Raw genomic sequence first — 6,398 nt, forward strand, 5'->3', positions numbered from 1 at the left:
GTGTTTTGTAAAAAGGTGTTAGGAATGGGATATTTTGCTTTAGAAATGGTTAAAAAAGAAATTAATAAAACTATACTTAAGTATTTAAGTAAAATAAAGGTCACACCTGGAGACTAACTGAAAAAAAGATGTTAAGCTAATTAATTTATACAAACAGGTATGGAAAATTATCTCAAATAAATAGTAAATTTTGGGAAATTGAGCATTCATATTACATGAAAGAAATAAGCAAAGAATGAAATTTATTTTTCTGACAGAGATGAAACCAATGAACGTAGATCACTCATTTCTGGATCTAGATTAATTCCAAAAGGTCAAACAGTGTTTAAATTAGCGATCCAGTAAGCTTCTTTTATCTCTCTATCAGCTTTAATTTTGAATTCTGTTTCAATGCCAATGAGAGTAACATCGTTAACGGAATGACCAGGTTGGTTAAAGTCTTGAGTAACAGGGAGATCTTTTTCGGTATCAATAGAAGACTTATGTTGTAGAAACGTTCTTTAAGAGTCGTTTCGGTTTGTCCTACATACTGGTGATTGCATTTTTTTGATACTGTATAAGGTAAATGGTGTTTTATGTTCCACAATTTCTTTGGAAATTTTAAACTTTCTTTGGTTGTGTTTGTCTACTAACTGATCTAACCTTTCAGAAGGTGAAATCTCATAGGACATTAACGGTGTTTATTAGCCTTACTGCATATTCTGCTCATTTATGATCCTCATATGTGAATATGAAAGATCCAGTGATACAAAATGATAAAACCCTATGACTCGAGCACTTTCGAAAGGTGGGCATTTTTTTTTCTTCGGGGCAAACTGGGAATGGTGGTGTAATCAAATGAGTGATATATAAATAAAGGAGTCGAGAACTCTAAAAGAAAACCTTGTTCACACAAAAGTGAATTACATCCTACCAAAAATGGTTGTCATCCATGCAATAAAGCTCGTTGTCTAGCCTACAAGTTTATAAAAACTACTGACTCATTTTGTGTAACAGGAAAAGTAGCTATGATGTAAATAATGATAAGACTGAATTTCATCATGTTGAAATGGTATAGCTGTACAATTCATGCTAAAAGAAAGTGTGGTCTTCAAAATCAACTAGATGTTGAGAAAGACACTATGCCACTGTGAAAAGAATTAATAATATGGTTTATAGAATCCAGAATAATTCTAAGGCAAAGGTCATGTGCTATAATTGTCTTTGGAAATCTGTCAGCTAGGGAACAGCCAACTGGTTAGCTTCAAAGAAAAATGTGCCAGGGGAAATCAAACTGCTGAAGAGCTCGAGGGTCTTGTTGAAAATATCATTAATAGTAAGGGTACCCAATTAATGAAATAATCCATGCTAATCTTTATAAATGGAAACCTAAGGAACGTATATTTAATTAGCTACGCTGATTTTGCCCTAAGTACATAACATTCTCTGATGGGAGGTTAATATTACTACCTTAGAGAACTCCCGGAGTGACAATACAACAACTGTTAATAGTCCACAAAAAACAAAAAAGATAGGGTGACTTGATAGTTTATGGATAAGTAAAGAAATAAAATTTTAACTCCACTTTGTTTCATACATTTAAATTGTGGTTTAATTAATTATTTAATTACTATTAATTATTAATATTCACCAATATTAATTTTGTTAGTTGTCAAGAGTTGCATTATTATTAATCATGGATGTTTAAATGCAAAATATATTTGTTATCTTTGTGTATTAGGGCTGTTCAAGGGACTTCACAATCCAGGGAGGAGCAGTGTTGTAGGCTATGTTTTTAAAAAATTAAATGTCTATATTAATGTTGGCTAGAGGGTGTTTTGACATTACGTGATGAAAGTGGAGCTTAATGACTAAAACCTTCTTGAAATTATAAGAAACGATTTGAACGATATAAAACGCGAGTCATATTAGAGCTGTTTATTGATATTATGAGTCTGTTACAGTGGTTGATTGATTATTGGATTAGCAAGTTTGTTAGTCAGTTTGTCGATTATTTTAGTTTTGTGAACATTAAGTTTGTGTTTCAACGAAGATTCAAAGACATGAGAAATACAAGAAAAAAGAGCAAGTAAGTGAAATTATTATATTAGCGAGTGTTAGTTAAACTAACTTCTAGGACCTGAACTTCAAGAAATAAAAACGTTTTTATTAAGTGGATTAAAGTTTGCAGAATTTTATAACAAAAAATCCAAAAGAACCCACTCAACAAAAGAAGTTTTGTTTTTGGAAGCACAAAGTTACATAATGGGCTATCTGTACTCTTTTTTTCACCACTGGTATCGAAATCTGGTTTTTAACGTTGTAAACCTGCAGACTTTCCGCTGAGTTATTGAGATTATGGTCGAAAATATCATTATCAGTTGATAAAACAACGCCTTCTAATCTTTGTAAGTAACAACGTAAGAAAATATATTTAATCAACTATAATCATTACTAGATTGAATTTTATTTTCGCTTAGCGTAAGTAGCGTGCTCTGATAGAAAGTTAAGTTTACTTTATGTGACAAAAGCCTTGTGATAGCAAAATATTTCTTAAAAAAAGTAAAATATATTTATCATTTGAGTTGTTTTTTACAGGGCTTACTCATACAATACCGAAGCAGGAATTTCTTGCTCAACTTGTTCATTTAAAACCAGTTACTCGGCATGCAGACCCTTAGCTATTTTGATGGATTGAATGTTTTTATAAACTTTTTTTTAAGAAAAAAGAATGAAGTCAGATAAACCTGTTATAAATGACATATCTTAAATATTCAATTACGTTACATGTATCAGAGTAACATTTTGTCAATATATTCACAGTCTTCGATATTCTACAAATGCAACACATTTATCAGTTTTAATGGGATAATTATATTGACAACTTGATAGTGCGATAAAACGAAACTTGTCAGTTTTCTACAATTAGTACCCTTGTTTATTTCTGAAATTATTTGTGAAACAAACGTGGCCTAACCATGATACAAGTTGCTACGCCTTCTGGCTGTAATACTGCACCATTTGGTTCAGTCACCCTGACACGCATAATGGCGGTCAGTGGGTTGCGTATATTTGTGTTTGACAAAATATGAGATTTTAAAACGTTATGTGTCAGTTTATTTTGTCCCAACAGATTTGAGAAACTCTTGACTTACAACAATTTTATAGTAAGTGTCTTTAATTATTCAAGTGGAACTTAACATACGTAGACTAATGATTTGAGGCTTTTAGTTTTAGTCTGAAGACGTTGTGGCTCGTACAACTACAATTTACTCTCGACGCAAGTGTATACTGTACTGGCTATTCCAGTACCTGTGTAAATCTTTTAGTTGAACCGAATCGTATTAGTAGTACGGTGTGGAAAATAAGGTGTTGTGAGTCGAATTTGTTATTAAAAATCGAATCAGAGCTTAAACTGTTTGAGTGTAGTCCAACCTTGGCAAAATACGTGGATTAGAACATCTTTTTATGAGTTTTGTAATCTTACCTAAAACTTTTATTAAAAGTGAAATAGCATTTAAAATTTTAAGTTTATAACTCAGGCAATATTTAAATTTTAAATAAATAAGAAAGTGAGTGACTATGTGAAAGTAATAAGAAGACTATCAACTAATACGTTAACTTTAAGGAATAATAATTTAATTTAATTTAAAATTATAATTGTTTATGCCAGGGATATTCAAGTGTAAAAATAAGTTGTAGACATTGTGGTTTTTAATTTATGTAGTATTTAAGAACCATCTTAATTCTAATAATAGTAATATAACAACCTCGTTAACTACCACGTTTTTATTGTAAAATGTAATTAGTTGTAGTCCATAATGGAATACATTTTTCAAAGAAAATTAATATTTCAAATCGCCGTACTCTTCCCATTTTTTTTTCCTTTTATACAATTCACAATTAAAATTACGCAGTTCTTAAACATTAAATATATTGCATGAAATGAGTGATTATAAACATTTGACCTGCTACTTAAGTGTTTATTTTATGTACATGAAGTGACAAGGTTTCTTTGGCATCTAGTTTTCTATAAGTCTTTAATTTATACTTGATTACCAGTGTTCGCATCCTCCAAAAAAAAACAAACAAGTGCCAGAACCCACTATGTCATTTCAATAACAATTAGAAATTAATAACAAACAATGTACCTTTACAGTTGTCTTTTTTTTTTCAGTTAATGAAAACTAAAATAGAAAATGTCCAAAACAAAATTAAAGTGATCAGTTAATGATAAAGTAAAACTTAAAAGTTTTTAACAAACTAATGCAGAGTAATGGCATTGAAATCTATGGTTTATGTATAGAAGACGTTATTCAATATTTTATCCAGTGTTACTATTACAAAATTAATTAGCTGATTGTACTGTGCTGTAGGTGTATGCTACAAGGGCATAATTAATAATAACCCAGTGTACTTTAGGTATAACAGAGCAAAAGAAATATAAGTATGGATTTGGTGTTTGTTTCACTAATGGTGCATATTGTCTGATTTCAAAGGACACCATTGTTTATTTATTTGCCCCTTTCATATCTCTTGTTTGTTGAGCCTAAAAGGAAATGCAAGTTAAATCACATTTGTGGAAAATGTTGTACTTACAAATCAACAAAACATACCTAATATTTCATGCCATTTTATACTCGAGCAGTGTGAGTTTGCTGTTATAACATTCCAGAACAAAGCGTCACTGCAACTGAAATATTAATTGATACAATTTCACACAAATTTCACACATATGATGAAATTCAAACATAGTTTGCTGTAAAAGGATTTTTATTTATTATCAAAAAGGTTCCAGAAAAGTGCTAGAATACTATTTTGGCTACCAAAATAAGTGTTGAAACAGCATTTAGATGCTTTCTGCTATGACTTGAGCACTGTTTATAAGATATTAATAACAAGGAATCATTTGGTCTTTCAGTGCTGATCCTGTACAACCCACCCCTGAAAAAAAGTAACTTAAACCCCTCTTTTAATTTTCAGAAAATAATTGACACCTTTTAAACTTGTAAAAAGTCCGTCTCTAACAGGACATCTCATTCCATAAAACTCTTAACGAGGACCTAGCCCATCTTTTCCAAATCTTAAACTTGTGTCCTCTTTTTTCTAAATGGCTTTAGAATGTAGAACAAAGAAATCTGTTTATCCTCTGATAATTTGGTAAATTTCAATAAGATCCAAAGGTCAGCCATTTTGTTAGGGAAATAAAACTTCTTTACTGTTTCATAGTCCTACAATTCTCCTCATTAAGTACTAAAAAATATGATGCATCAATGCAATAATTCCTTTAACAGTCTTAAAAAACTTTATTCAGATCCCCTCTAACTCTTCTTTTTTCAATACAATGCTTTAAAAGATCTTAATCTCTCCTTGTATGACAACCTTTCCATTCCAAGTATCGTTCTAGATCTTCTTGAACATTTTCCAACAATTCGTTATCATTCTTAAAGTACGAAGCACAAGACTGAACACAATACTCCAGATTTGTTAACCCGCAACCTATACGGTGAAGCTATTTCTGTAGATACAAGACTGAACACAATACTCCAGATTTGTTAACCAGCAACCAATACGGTGAAGCTATTTCTGTAGATACAAGACTGAACACAATACTCCAGATTTGTTAACCAGCAACCTATACGGTGAAGCTATTTCTGTAGATACAAGACTGAACACAATACTCCAGATTTGTTAACCAGCAACCTATACGGTGAAGCTATTTCTGTAGATACAACCTAAAATCAAATTTACCCTAACACTAGCAACAGTACACTGCTTGACTGGTTTGAGACTGATGAACCAGAATACCAGGATCCTTTTGTTCCATAAGATTATTAAGGTTATTCCCATCAAAATATGCTTATAATTCACATTATTATAACCCACATGTAATACTTTGCATTTATTATAATTAAAAACAATTTTCCTATATTCACCGAACTCACTAAATAATCTTGTATTATCTTGTAAAGCAGCATCCTCCTTTACAACCCAAGACCTTAATATCATCAGAAAATTTAATTAATTTATTGACCTTCTTTCATCTACATCATTGATGTATATCTAAGAGAGAGAGAGAAGGTCCTAACATTGTGTCCTGAGGTATACCATTTGTAATATCCATCTATTTTGACTGAACTCTTATTTATAACAATCCTGTGCTTTCTTCCATCCAGTTACTGTTCTATCCAGTGAATCAACTTATATCCCTCACACCTGTACAGATAATTTTTTTGACAAGCTTTTGGTTGACATCTTGTCAAATGCTTTTTGAAAATCCAAATCCACACACTGACCCTCATCTGCTTACTTTCTGGAACTACAAATCCACACACTGACCCTCATCTACTTACTTTCTGAAACTCCAAATCCACACACTGACCCTCATCTGCTTACTTTCTGAAACTCCAAATCCACAA

At 31.4% G+C, this 6,398-nt stretch overlaps 1 protein-coding gene across 2 annotated transcripts in view; it reads left to right on the top strand.

Annotated features, from left to right (window-relative positions):
* The first annotated feature begins 2,052 nt into the window (after positions 1 to 2,052).
* The window catches only part of LOC106467724 (ventricular zone-expressed PH domain-containing protein homolog 1-like), a 41,180-nt gene continuing 36,834 nt past the window's right edge, over positions 2,053 to 6,398 (top strand). The window contains exon 1 of one of the 2 annotated variants that reach the window (XM_022395918.1): positions 2,053 to 2,068. The gene's annotated coding sequence lies outside the window, so the exon portion shown is untranslated. Of the gene's footprint in view, positions 2,069 to 3,011; positions 3,147 to 6,398 lie in introns of those variants that run through there. The other variant, XM_013928099.2, reaches the window with a different exon arrangement.

This window comes from Limulus polyphemus, unplaced genomic scaffold (assembly GCF_000517525.1).
Source record: "Limulus polyphemus unplaced genomic scaffold, Limulus_polyphemus-2.1.2 Scaffold2720, whole genome shotgun sequence".
In the NCBI taxonomy this organism is placed as follows: domain Eukaryota; kingdom Metazoa; phylum Arthropoda; class Merostomata; order Xiphosura; family Limulidae; genus Limulus; species Limulus polyphemus.